This window comes from Panthera uncia, assembly GCF_023721935.1.
Source record: "Panthera uncia isolate 11264 chromosome B3 unlocalized genomic scaffold, Puncia_PCG_1.0 HiC_scaffold_1, whole genome shotgun sequence".
Taxonomy (NCBI): domain Eukaryota; kingdom Metazoa; phylum Chordata; class Mammalia; order Carnivora; family Felidae; genus Panthera; species Panthera uncia.
The window spans coordinates 107,325,110-107,339,899 of NW_026057582.1; positions in this window are offsets into that span (position 1 = coordinate 107,325,110).

A 14,790-nucleotide genomic window follows, 5' to 3' on the forward strand; every position below is an offset into this window, starting at 1 on the left:
ACCGGCGGGAGAGCGCTCAGCCCGGGGGGCGCGAGCGGGAGGGGCGGGACCCGGGGCGGGGCCGACGCAGGCGGGGAGGAGGGGAGGGACGCGAGGCGGACGGAACCAGGGAGGCGGGGCGCGCCCGGACGGGGGTAGGAGGTACGCGACCGAGGTGGCGTCCCCGGAGGAGAGCGGGGTGCAGTGCGGGCCTGCGCGCGCAGCGCGTGTGGCCCTGTGGGGGCTGGGCTTTGCTGGGGACGTCGGCGAGGTCTGGGCGGGAAGCTTTGCCTAGGCTGGCCGAGGCCCGGATACTGGTCTGAGTCGGGCCGGAGAAAGACTCACCAGACCCAGATGCCCCCGGGGGAGGAGGCCAGGCGGGATTTCCCTTGTCCTTGGGGATAGGGACGGCGGGGGACGGAGGGATGTCCTCCCCAACTGCGCTGCGCGCCCATCTTTCAAATGGAAGATGTCGCTTTATAAAATGTCACTTCTGTGGTCCGTGACGCTAAGAATTAAATGATGGGCGGGATAAGAGGGTAATACGGAGAGGAGTAGCTAATTGTTTCCAACTTGGGGTGGGGTCGGATGAGTTGGTGCAGATTCCAATTCTGGATTTGTCACTCTCTTAGACTTTGTGGCTTTGGAAAAGTCGCTTGCCCTCTCTCCCACTCAAACGTCTATTAACTCCCCGCTGTGAGCAGGGCACCGTGGGGCCAGAACGCACAAACCTTGCTCTAGTAAGGCTTACATATGGTGGCTGAAGGGGGCGTTGGTAAATGGTGTGGTGGGGAAAGTACTCAGTGTTGTGGCCTCAGAGACTTGGAAGGGTGGGGTCAGACCAGGCATCTGGCGACTTTGGACTTCCGAGCTGACAGTGAAATCTGAGCAGGGATGGAGGGAACACAGTGAGTGCGGAAGTGTCTGAGGCAGAGGGATCCGCCAGCCAGGAGGCTCAGCATCCAGAGAGAAGCTGGTGTTTGGAGAACAGAAGGAGGTTCAGTGAGCGCAGCAGAGCAAGAGGAGCTGGCCTGGGGAAGGGCGCAGATGAAGAGGGCCTTTGTCCTGGGAAGGACAGCCTAGGAAGTGGCCCCATTATATTTGCATTGTAGTGTTAGGCGGATGAGAGGAGGCAGGACTGGAGACCGCCACGGGGAGTATGTGGTGTGCCCGTGTTCTAGTGAGGGGCCTGCTCTGGTAGGAGCCACCGTGGCAAGGAGAGATTTGACAACCTCAGTTGTATGGAGGGTACCATGCGTGTGACTTGGATGTCAGGGGTGAAGAAAGAGGAGTCCAGGCTCTGGCCAGGTTCTGCAGCTGGGTGGATGGTGGAGATGCCCTCTGGGAAGTGGGTTGGAGCAGGTTTAGGGTAAGTGAGACTTCTTCCTTGGACGCATGCCTGAGGTGGGTCGGGAAGGCTGTTGGTCCTGTGGATCTGGAGCTCAGGCCAGATCTGGGACATTGGCAGACTGACTTGCGAGTCCGAGGAATACAGATGACAGTCAGAACCCAAGAGGCCGCCTGGGGAGACGGCGTCCCTGTGAGAAGAAAGAACAAAGGGCAGATCCCAAGAACAGTCTGCGAGCAGATGGCCTGGGTTTCGATCCCGGTACTGTTCCTAACTTGCCGTGACACTTGGGTGAATTCTTCAACCGCTCCCAGCCTCAGTTTACTCATCTGCAACAAGGAGAATCCTGTTGCATCTACTGCATCGCGGGGTGTGATCATTAAGTGGAGTGGTGCACATGGAGCACTTGTCCTAGAACCTGGCACTGGTGGGTTGCTTCTTTACTGCAGTCTGCCCCTGGACCTGATGTGTCCTGTGTGACCTGAGGGGTCCCAGCTGTGCCTGTTTCAGTTCCATTTTCCTTCCTGTCTTTTCTGCTGGGAGACTTGCCGAGTTTTTATTCCTTCTCGTTTTGATCAGAGCCCATGTCCTATCCTGGCTGTGACTGGTGCCTGCCCCGGGGTCACTTTCCATCAGCCCCATCCTGGGCGCCAGCAGCCCACAGGCCACACCCTGGCGCCCACTGCAGCCCCACTAAAGGGCAGGTTGGCTTTATAGCTTTTCTTCTCTCATTTGCTCCTCACCAGGTCATGAGCAGAGTTGGCAGTGTCCCTGTTTCGCAGCAGAGAAAGCCAGTGTCCTGAGCCGAAGTAGCATCCCCAGGGTCAGCCAATGACAATGCTCAGACTGGATCCCAGATTTAATTTTGGTGAGTCTGATCTTCCTCCTACAGATTGATCTATGTATGTGCCAGCTCTGACCCCAATCTCTTATTCCCTGCTGGCTTTGCAAGCCTGGCTTCAAAGGAAGGGGTATGAAGTGCCTATGATGTAATATCAGTTTAATAACACCCAGGGTTGGGCTTCCAGCCATTAGAGGATGAGGCTGTGTGGAGGAAGCTTCTCTGGCCCATTTAATCCTCCAATCCCTTAAGTACCCACAAATCTATCTCCCGTCTGGAGCTGGCAGCTGCCCCCTGAGTGGAAGGGATCCCAGGCTGACGGGGGGCCAGGCCTTCCTGAATGAACATGATGAAACCCGCCCCCCCCTTGCCCCAGCCTGGAGGGATTATCAGTCCCTCTCTTTCCTGTCTCATCAGGATTCTAAGAACATCATCTTCATGTGCTCTCAAATTGCATGGACATTTGGGGGCCGAGGGGCAGAGCAAAGTTGGCATCAACCCTTGGGCACTGAGTGGCACACGTTTCCAAGGATCTTGCTTGCAACTCTCTGGGGACATGGTTCCTTCACCCAAGAAGGGTGGATGGTCTCAGCCCTCTGAGCTGCCATTCCACTGAAACATGTCCCAATGAACTTTTTAGCTGGGAAGGTCCTTTGGGATTGTCCAGCCCAGTGGCTTCAACTTTTATGTAGCAGATGTTCTCACTCTTTTTCAATTACTGCCATATCGGTTACTTTCTGGTGCGTCACCTAAGGTCCCCTCAGCCACGCCTGTCTTCCAGGTGCTTGCCACCTGTTTCATTCCAGCACAAGCCAACTGCACCCACACCCCCTCCGAACTTCTGCTTTCAGAAGTTCAGGGGTGTCGGACACTCCACGGAGTGAAACTTTGACCGACAAGAAACAGGGTTTGGCAGAGAAATCTTTGCTTCCTCTTTCTGGATGAACTGTCCTAAGCTTCACAGAGCCTCTTTAGAGAAGGTCCCACCGGATCTAGCATAGTTGACGCTCATGGCGGCCAGCTCGGCAAAGCTCTCTGTCCTCGTCTGTCTCGCCCCCTTTTCCTCACTGCAGCTTCCCTGGCTGCATCCCTCTCCCAGTGGCGGCACACACACATATCCTGCCTCGAGCTCTGCTTCTAGGGAACCTGGGCTAAGGCAGCATCTGGCAAGGGGGCCCGGGGTAGAAAGCGGATACAAGTGGAGCCACTCTGAGTGAAGAGAAACAGGGCCCCGGGTGCCATCCCTTTGCCCCCGATACGGTTTCCAAGGTGATGACCCAGGCACCACACAGGGCTCTCTGGCGAGCCTTTGATCTCATCTATTTCTGTCACTCAGCAGCTAAGGCAACTGAAGTCTAAAGTCACACAGCAAGTTAGAAGCAAAGGCAGACCCGCGTCCTGTCTCCACACTCTAAGCCAGCACTCTTTCTTTTAAGTCTATTTAAGAATTTCTGAGGGGTGCCTGGGTGGCTTAGTTGGTTAGTCGTCCGACTCATGGTTTCTGCTCAGGTCATGATCTCCCGGTTCGTGGGTTCGAGCCCCACATGAGGCTCTGTTCTGGCTGCAGGGAACCTGCTTGGGATTCTTTCTCTCTCTGTCTTTCTCTCTCTCTCTCTCTCTCTCAATACATACATACATACATACATAATTAATTAAATATTTAAAAAATGGTTTAAGAACTGTTAGCCCTGAACTTTGTGTTGTCAGACTTTGAAATTTAATCACCTACAAGAATGTTACAGAGACCCAGAGCTATTAGTCTTTAGAAAATCTTGGCTTTTTTTTTCTTTTCTTTTTTTTAAGTTAAAAAAAGTTGTTTTAAAGTAACTCCCTGCCCAATGTGGGGCTCAAATTCATGACCCCGAGATCAAGAATCACATTCTCCACCAACTAAGCCAGTCAGGTACCCTGAATATTTTCACTTTTCAATGTATCTTCATAGGCCTGATCCTTTAAAACTAGGCGAGGGGAACCTGGGTAGCTCAGGCAGTTAAGCATCTGACTCAGGTCATGATCTCATGGCTTGTGGGTTTGAGCCCCGCATTGTGCCCCGCATCGTGCTCTGTGCTGACGGCTTAGAGCCTAGAGCCTGTTTCAGATTCTGTGTCTCCCCCCCCCCCCTCTCTCTCTGCCCCTCCCCCACTCATGCTGTCTCTTTCTCTCTCAAAAATAAAAAACATTAAAAAAAAAAAGTAGGCGAGCCATTCACCAAGTGGACCATGTGCTGCCGAAAGTGAGGGCTTTGAAGAGAGAAGACTTAGGTAGGATCTGGCCCCTTCTGGGTGGATTCAGGGCTGTGTGATCCTGGAACAGCCACCCAAGCTCTCTGAGTCTCGGTTTCTTCACCTACAGAATGGGGGTGATCACCACAGCTGCTTTCCAAGGTCTGTGGGAGGCCAAATGAAGGTGGTAGAAGGTGGACAACTTGTGATAATCATGCTGGTGGCAAGAAATATGTTTCTTGGGTGGGAAGCTCTGGGAAGGCGGTGCTTCTATCCAGAGGAAGCTAAGACCAGAAGCTCAGTCATCTGAAGCACTTCTGGGTCCCCTTGAGCCCCACCAGGGGGTTTCGGTAGCCTGTTCCACATCCTAGGAAGGACTTGAATTCCTTTCTGGGCTTTGAACCTGTGGGATTCTGTCTCCCCTCTCTCTCTGCCCCTCCCCAGCTCTCTCTCTCTGTCTGTCTCTCTCAAAAATAAATAAATAAACATTAAAAAAATAAAAAATATATTTGAGAGAGAGCATGAGGAAGGGGCAGAGAGAGAGAGAGAGAGAGAATCTGAAGCCAATTCCGTGCTGTCAGCACAGAGCCCAACACAGGGCTCGAACCCACGAACAGTCAGATCATGACTGAGCGAAAGTCAGATGCTCAACTGACTGAGCCACCCAGGTGCCCCCACCTAATTTTTTTTAAAAATCAGCTTTATTGAGGTACAATTTACACACAATGAAATTCTTTCATTTTAAGCACAATTCAATGCGATTTGTAAGTGTATGTTTTCATGTAACCACCACCACGGTCATGATACAGAATAATCACATCATCTCAGAAAATTCCCTTGTGCCCCTTTGTAGTCACTCCCTCCTGCCACCCCCAAACCCTGAAAACCACTGACCTTCTTTATGTCATTATAGTTTTGTCTTTTCTTTTCTTATGCTTATTTGTTTATTTTTAGAAAGAGAGATAGAGAGCAAGTGGGGGAGGGATACAGAGAGAGGGAGACAGAATCCCAAGCAGGCTGTGTGCTGTTAGCGCAGAGCCTAATGTGGGGCTCGAACCCAGGAGCTGTGAGATCATGACATGAGCTAAAACCAAGGGTCAGTCGCTTAACCAACTGAGCCACCCAGGTGCCCATATAATTTTGTCTTTTCTTAAATTCCATATAAATATAAATCATCTAGCTTTAGTGTGATGCTTTTGAGGTTCATTCATATCATATATATCAAGAGTTCCGTTGTTTTTATTATGGAGCAGAATTCTATTGTCTGGATGTACCACAGTTTTCTTAATCCATGTTCCAGTTGAAGGACGTTTGAACTGTTTCCAGTGTGGGGCTATCATGATAAAGCTGCCAGGAACATTCAGGTACAAGTCTTTGTGTGGACAAATGTTTCATTTCTTTAGATAAGTATGTCTTTGGTAAATGGCATGGCTGGGTCCTATTGTAAATGCCTAGCTCACTTTATAAGAAACTGCAAACTCCTTCTGAAGGCAGCTGAACTCTGCTTCGCATAGGAGTTCTGAAAGATTACCTTCTGGACTGTAGGAGAGGCAACCACAGCGATATCCTAATGATCAATCAAGTGTTGTGTGTTCAACTCTGATGGCCTGGAGGTTCCTCATCCCTGCAGTGTGAGAGGGAAGCTCTAAATTGGGCCACTCACCCCCACCCTCGCTCTCATCCCCACCCCCCTTCCATGATCTTCCTGTGCTGGGCCCTGGCTTGAGTGCCAAGCGTAGAAGCAGGTCAAGGCAGTCTATACATAATGTATGGATTGTCTGGGAATTAAGTTTCCACCTAAAGCAAAAAGCCCTAGTTGCCTGACTTCCAATTAACTATTCATTTGTTTGGCTACAGGATCCCCCATTGAACAATGGGCAAGTCATAATTCTAAATGGACCCAGCAGACAAAGCTGGATCCCATTAACCAGAACCGGTTCTCAGTTACGCAGTCAGTAAACATTTGTTGGGCTGTACCCGGATAGTGTATACGGAACTAATACTTCTTGCAACCTTACTGTCCCTGCCCAACCACTCCATGGGGATTGTCATTGCTCCTTGACAGATGATTCAATGGATGCTTTTATTTGTGTTTAGAAAAGCATTGGGAGAAAAATCCCAATGGCTTTGTCCTCTTTATAAAAGCTGGGCGGAGATTTTTGTATGGGACCTTATTTCTCTTTGGTCAGGTTCTTACTCTCCGTGACTAGGGTCTGAGAATGCGCATCAGGGGTCTTTAAACCACCTGAAATTGTACGCAACATGTGTTGAGGATATATTTTTTCCTTTCATCAGATCCTCAAAGGCCTCTGGGAAACAGCCACAAGTTTGAATCACTTCTTTCTTAGTTTTTTTTCTGTTGCCAGCAATGGCATCAAAAGTACTCCACTGACTTTAAAGGAGGGTTCAGAGTTAGAATTATCCTATTAAAAAGTAGCCTGGATCATCTGCTTTTGGCAGTGTGATGGACTAGATTCTCTGAAGGGCTCCCTCCCTAAAAACCAACTGGATCCTGGGGAGTGGGGGAACCCAAAAACTTTTAATGTATTGTTGGCTGTGCAGAGAGTAGGGGAAATCTCCAAGGTCCCTCAGCACTAAAATCCATCAAACCAAACATCCCGGACTTGAGATCAGTAGGGGAGCCTGACTGGAAAGCAAAGGGAAGGGTGGGTGACCCTGAGGGCAAATGCCCATTTCAGCGGTTACTGGGAAGCCTCCCTTGGACAAGTGTCAATGTGGGGGATCTGACTCAAGACTCTGCTTTAGCTCAGGTCTCTAAGGGATTGTGTCTTGTCACTGTCTCCACCTTCTGAGGTCTCCTCTGTGGCACGGAGAAGCAGAAACTACATTTCCCAGAACCCTCTGCCCTGTGGCATTCCAGAGGCCCTTGTGAGAGGCTGGGAAGGCAGGTGAAAGGGAGAGGGCACAGTTCTCCAGAGGTGTTGCAGACTGACTTTATGGGCAGACGTGAGCTCACATCAGCTTCTGGGTGTGCTTGAGAATCCCCAGCAATGTGCGGCAGCTGGAAAGAGTGGGCAGGTGCTTTCAAGAGGCTCCTGAGATTAGAGTGGACTCGGAGCAAACCTTGAGAGCCACTCACGTGGGAGCTACAGAGGGAAGTTACAGTTGAAGTCCCCTTTCTTTTTACTTCCCTTACCGATCCGATGGTCATATAAACTTCTTTTTCCCTGTATTCAAAACTTAGGTACTTGGTGTGCCAATCATGAATTTATGGACCGTCAGCTCCAAATTCAGTTACCAATACCTCCTGTAGGATAATGGGCAACATTCCTTGAGACAGATTACCTTACAATGAGCATGATAAGTTTTTTCAGTAGGGGGCGCTGGAAAGACATTAGGGGAGGAAGGGGCTTCTGCTGGTTCCGGAGCTATACCTTTGGAGGGTAGTCTTGATGAGAGGACTTCCAGTGGTGTGGTGTCCCAGAATGCACAGTCTCAGTGAACTTGTAGCCCCTGTCCAGCCTGGTGATCACCTTCCTGTGGCCCTCTCACATGGATAATAGATGCTCTGGGCCTCCATCCAGCCACGGTACCCACACTGCTTCCATGCACCTGTGTGCCTGTCTACCTGTCCCCTGAGAGAAGCTCATCTGTGTCCCAGGAGGTTACTTCTTGCCTTTCCAGAGACTGAGGACAGGCTGTGACCCAAGCCACCTTGCAGTCTTCTCTGCCATCCAGTGGGCTGCAACCACATCTTCTTTAGTGAGGTCTGAACCTCAGCTTTGGGACGGGTACCCCCCTTCAAAGTTTGTGTTCCTTGGGTACATTCCCTCAGCCCTCTAGGTTTTTATATGTCTTATAGTATGAAAATATACATCCACACAAAAACTGGTAAATGAATGCTCGTATCAGCATTCCTCATAATAGCCAAAAGCAGAAGCAGCCCAGATTTCCATCGACTACATTTCCATCAGTTTAGTTAGTAAATAAATAAACAACATGTGGTATATTCATATAATGGACTGTTATTCGGTACAAGAAGGAATGACGTACTGATACTCGCTACAACATAGATGAACCTTAGAAATATTATGGAATGTCCAGTATAGGCAACTCTATAGAGACAGAAAATAGATTAGTGGTTTCCAGGGGAGGGGGTGGAGGGAAGTTTGTAGTGACTGCCAATCAGGCATGGGATTTCTTTCTTGGGGTGACAGAAATATTCTAGAAGTAGATGGTGGTAATAGTATCACAACTTCTGTGACTATATTAAACACCAATGAATTGGGGGCACCTGGGTGGCTTAGTCGGTTAAGTGTCCTACTTCAGCTCAGGTCACGACCTCATGGTGCATGAGTTGGAGCCCCGCATAGGGCTCTCTTCTGTCAGCCCAGAGCCTGCTCTGGATCCTCTCTCCTCCTCTCTCTCTGCCCTTCTCCTGCTCGTGCTCGCTTCCTTTCTCTTTCAAAAATAAATAAACATTAAAATTAAAACACACACACACACACACACACACACACACACACACACACACAGAATGAGGGCGCCTGGTTGGCTCAGTTGATTAAGAGACTGACTTCAGCTCAGGTGATGATCTCACGGTTTGTGAGCCTGAGCCCTACATCAGGCTCGCTGCTTTCAGCATGGAGTCCACTTTGGGTCCTCTGTCTCTCTCTCTCTCTCTGCCCCTCCTCTGCTTGTACTTTCTCTCTCTCTCTCTCTCTCTCTCTCAATGAATAAATAAATAAATAAATAAATAAACATAAAAAAATTAAAAATAAAAAAACCCACAATGAATTCATCCCAAAGGATGAATCTTATGGTTTGTGAATTATATCTCAATAAGACTGTCATTAAAAAAAAATAAGCAAGGTAAAGAGACTATTGCAAATGTCTAGACATCTCCAAAAAAGAAGCAAATGGAATTTAATTGTTGATATTAAAAATTCAGTGGATAGGCTCAACAACAGATTAAACAGCTGAATAGTGAATTAGTGAACTGGAAGACATATCTGAGAAAATGACCTCGAATGCCGCACACGGAGTCAAGGAGATGAGAAATACGAAGGAAGGGTTAAGAGAAGGGAGGATGGAATGAGGAGGTCTAAAAAATATCCAGTCAGGATCCCAGAAGAAGAGAAAAGGGAGAGTAAAGGAGAAGCAGTATTTGAAAAGCTAATAATGACTACAAATTTCCAGAACTGATGAAAGATGTGAACCTATGGACAGAAGAAACACATACATCAAATAGGTTAAAAAAAAAAAAAAAAAGAAACCCATACCTGGACATATTGTAGAGAAACCACAGAACACTACAGGCAAAGATCTTAAAAGCAGCTAGAGAGGAAAGATAAATTAACTACAAAGAAACAACAATTAAGATGGTAACAGGAACATGAATCTATAAGATAGAACAACATCTTCAAAGTACAAGAAGATGGAAAATAGCCATCAACCCAGAATTGTGTAGCCAGCACAATTACGTTTCAAGAATGAGTGTCAAATAGAAACATGAAGGTGTACCAGGGATATTTTTAGGAAAAAAACCTGAGAATTTTACCATGAACAGACTTTCTCTAAAACAAGTACATCTAGAAGATGTACTTCAGGAAGAAGGAAAATGATCCCAGAAGGAAGGTCTAAAAATGCAAGAAGAAATTGTGAGCAAAGAAATTAGTAAACATGTAGATAATTGCAAACAAACACTGTCTGCATAAATATAATGAAAGATGATGATGGTATATGATATGTGGGCTTGACAAAGGACAGGAACAAAGGCTGGATAATAATGATTCATAGGGGAGGGGAGGGGAGGGGAGGATGATGAGAGTCAGTGAACTTCCTTGTATTTTTCCTGAGAAGGCTCAGGGACTGATTTACTTCAGACTTTGTTAAATGTGCATGGTAAAATTTCAAGGGTAATCACTAAACCCAGAGAAAGTATCACTTCCACACCAGTAGAGGAGAAGACAGAATAAGAAAGAAAAAACCCAACAGCTCAATTTAGCAGAAAAAAAAGGGGGGGAAGAAAGAAGTTTAGAAAAGAACAAATAGAAAGTAAAATGATGGTAGAAATGAAAATACCATCAGTAACCACTGGGAGTATAAGTAGATTAAACCACCTATTAAAAGACTGATTCTCAGACCTACATTTAAAAAAATTTAGACACACCTAGGGGTGCCTGGCTGACTCAATGGGTACAGCATATGACTCTTGATCCCAGGGTTGTGAGTTCAAGCCCCACATTGGGCATATAACTCACCTAAACAAACAAACAAACAAACTTAGACACACTTAAAGTAAAAGGACACAGAAAGGATGAAGGTAAAATGATTTAAAAAGATATACCAGCCATATACTAAGTAAAAGATAGCAGGTGTAATTATATTGATTTTAGACAAAATGGAATATAAGGCAAAAAGTATTACTAGGGCCTTTTATCATTATGACGATAAAAGGTTTACATCATTAGGAAGATATAATAGTTCTAAATTGTGGGTACCTATTAAAATAGCACCCAAATATATAAAATAAAAATTTATAAAACTATGGAGAGAAATTGAGTAATCCGCTAACAGAGTGGGAGATTTCAGTACAATGCTTTCAATTATTGATAAGTCAGGAAAGATTTGAGTAATATAGCCAAGCAGCCCAACTTAGTGGATGTTTACAAATTACTCTGCATCCATCCATCAAGGAATAGACATTATTTTCAAGTACACACAGAACATTTCTTAATTTTTTAAAAATGTTTTTATTTATTTTTGAGAGAGAGAGAGAGAGAGAGAGAGAGTGAGCAGGGTAAGGGGTGCAGAGAGAGAGGGAGACACAGAATCTGAAGTAGGCTCCAGGCTCTGTGCTGACAACCAGAACTCACGAACCGTGAGATCGTGACCTGAGCTGAAGTCGGACATTTAGCCAACTGAGCCACCCAGGCACCGCCACACGGAACACTTCTAAAAATTGACCACATAAAAGACCATACGGGTAGTTTCAACACATTCAAGTCATGTGGCTTACATAAACCACATTTTATGACCTATGATCATAGATCTATGTTATGCAATTAAACTAGAAGTCTGCAACAGAAAGAAAAGTGATACTCCCCCCCACCCAGTTTTGGAAATTAATTAGAAAGTGCACCTCTAAATAATTTATGAGTCAAGTAAGAATTCATCATAGAAATTGAACAGTGCATAGATACAACAATATGATATGTGATAAAAATTCTACATATCAAAACTGGTAGATGTGGCAAAAATGGTAAGCATAGGGAAATTTATAGTTTTAGATACTTACATTAGGAAAAAACCCCTGAAAATTAGTGAGCTAGAGGAAAGAGGAGAGGAAGGGAAAGAAAGGAAAGAGGAGGGGCACCTGGGTGGTTCAGTCAGTTGAGCATCTGACTCTTGATTTCGGCTCAGGTCATGATCTCCCGGTTCATGGGTTTGAGCCCTGTGTTGGGCTCTGCACTGTCCATGCAGAGCCTTCTTGGAGTTCTCGCTCTTCCCCTCTCTCAGCTGCTCCCCCCACTAATGCGCACTCTCTCTTTCTGAATAAATAAGAAAAGAAAGGAAAGAGGAAAAGAGAAAAGGAAAAAAAAACTTCGTAGAATAAACTCAAAGCACAAGGAAAAAATAAAGAGCAAAAATTAATGCCAGGGACAGCAAATGTACAATAGAGATGATCAATAAGCCAATGCCAGATAAAATAGACCCTCTGGAAAGATTCAGTCAGAAAGAGGGTAATAGCATGCAAAAGTAGGCAGTAATTGAAATAAAGAACAGAAGAAAGCGACAAATACAGAAGAAGTTAAAAACATAAGATGAACATATCACGGATAACATTAGATCAGTGAATTCGAAAACTTCTTAGAAAGGGAAACATTTCTATATATATTTTTTTAAGTTTTATTTATTTCAGTCATCTCTATGCCCAACGTGGGGCTCGAACTCACAACTCCGAGATCAAGAGTTGCACACTTCTCCTACTGGGCAGCCAGGCACCCCGAAAGAGAAAGAATTCTAGAAAAATATAATTTGTCAAAGAAGTAACAAGAGAAGCTGAGTTTCCAATGGTATTAAAGAAATTGAATCAGCAGCTTTAGAAGAAGAAGAAGAAGAAGAAGAAGAAGAAGAAGAAGCAGCAGCAGCAGCAGCAGCAGCAGCAGCAGCAGCAGCAGCAGCTTAGCTGGTTTTTAGGCAATTCCTAGCAGGTTTTCATAGGATAAATTACCCTAATTTTATAACAACTCTTACAAAGACTATCAAAAGAAGCAATACTCCCCAACTCAAATGAGGTTAGTACAACCTTGAAGTAGAATCAATGAAGGACTGTATGAGAAAGAAAATAACAGACCAGAATCCCTCCTGAACATAGACGGAAATGTTATAAACAAAATATTAGCAAATCAAGTCCACCAGTGTATGATAAAGATAATTCATCATGACTAAGCTGGATTTATCCCAAGAATATTAGGATGATTTAACCTAAAAACTCGTGACTTTAATTCACCACGTTAATGGCTTAAAGGAGAAGTTATATGATTATCCCAGTGGATGTAGTAAAGGCATTCAGTAAAAGTTAACATCCAATCATGCAAAAAGCTCTTAGTAAAACAGGAATAAAATGAAACTTCCTAACATTCAAAGGTTGTCTTTTCTAAAAAAGCCTATAATAGTCATCACTGTTAATAGTGAATCATTGAAAGCTACTGTTCCTTTTAGAGCAGAACAAGACATCTGCTCAATAGGGCAAGTATAGGACAGATATAAGGAGAAAGACGGAAATAATATGGTCATTATTTGCGGCTAATGTATTGCATACATAGCAAACTAAAAGAATCCACAAATTAGATTATTTGAATTAACTCTTAGAATTGTACATTGGTACAACTGTGAGAGACACTTTGGCAATATTTTGTAAAGTTGAACTAAATATATGACACAGAGATTCTTGCACATGCATAAGAATATTCATTGCCGTACAATGTTTACAATAGCAAAACAACTGGAGACCACCAAATGGCCACTGACAGGAGAATGTATAAATCAAAAAGCGATATATTCATATAGTGAAATGAACTACAGCTACATACATAACCTGGTCAAATACAATGTATGAAGAAGGCAAGTTGCAGAAAACTACATAAAGTCATGATACCACAGAGTGGTCATGAGACCACTAAGTCAGTTGAGTGTCTGACTCTTGATTTCAGCTCAGGTCCTGATCTCATGATTTGTGGGTTCGAGCCCCACACTGGGCTCTTTGCTGACAGTGTGGAGCCTACTTGGGATTCTCTCTATCCCTCCCTCTCTGCCCTTCCCCCTGCCTCAAAATAAATAAGTTTGTTACTTACAAAATAAGTTTATTACTTAAAAAAAAAATAAAGTCATGTTTCCACATTTATAAAGCTCAAACAAGTAAACTAAAAAATATTTCGTTTAGGGATGCATACACATATGATAAAGCTACATATTTTTAAAAATTAAAAAAAATGGTCAACATAAAATTCAAGCCAGTGTTACCTCTGGTTAGGAGGCAGGGCAAGATAGGAAAGAGGCGTACAGGTGGATGCATCAATAGATAATGTTCTTCACTTGAACGGTGGGTCTCCAGGAGTTTATTTTATGCTGCATTTACTCTTTTGATGTATCAAATACTAGACATGAAGCTTTTTATAGAGTGGCCTGTAGTTACCCTCTTTCACCACTACATGACAGGCTAGTCCGTCAGTAAAGTACCTCCTAAAAGGAGAAGGCTGGTGAAGACGGAAACACTACCTCAAGGCAGCGTTCTTGCGGCAACTACCCCACAGGGTGATTCTCAGAGTGTTTACACGCACAACCAGGATCGCGCAGGTGCACAGAACTCTGGCTAGCGTCTTGAGGCGAGGTGGCCAGGTTTTGTTTTTTCCTTTCTTTTTGCCTGGTTATGTAACCATTTTGCAAAGTTAAAAGTGTGTCTGCTTGAATGTTGATTTTGATTTCTCAGAATTTTCCAATACTTCCCAAGGCGTTCATCCCTAAATTAACAATATGGAGCATGAGATCAACTACTCGGCCTCCTTCATGGCAACTGACACATCTAATTGCCCCTTCTATGTTTATTGATCGGGGGCTATGTTTTTCAGTACCGGCATTAGAACCACTGTGTAATGAATTTCCGGATGGCACTGTTATATACAGGGATACTTAAATTTTCATTAACAGTGTTAAAATAGCAACGTAATAGTCATCGGAAACACAGGAATTCCGGTGCCGCACAGCTTCTTCATGTGATGTAACTGACAAATGTTGGTAGATGTTTGTTTCAGCGGCCAATGTTATGCCACCAGGGGCAACAGCACACATGGTACCCCAGCCACCTCCTACTTCTGTTTTCATTCTGCAGACCTGCCCTGTCCACTACATTAGCCACCGGCCACACATGTGGCAGT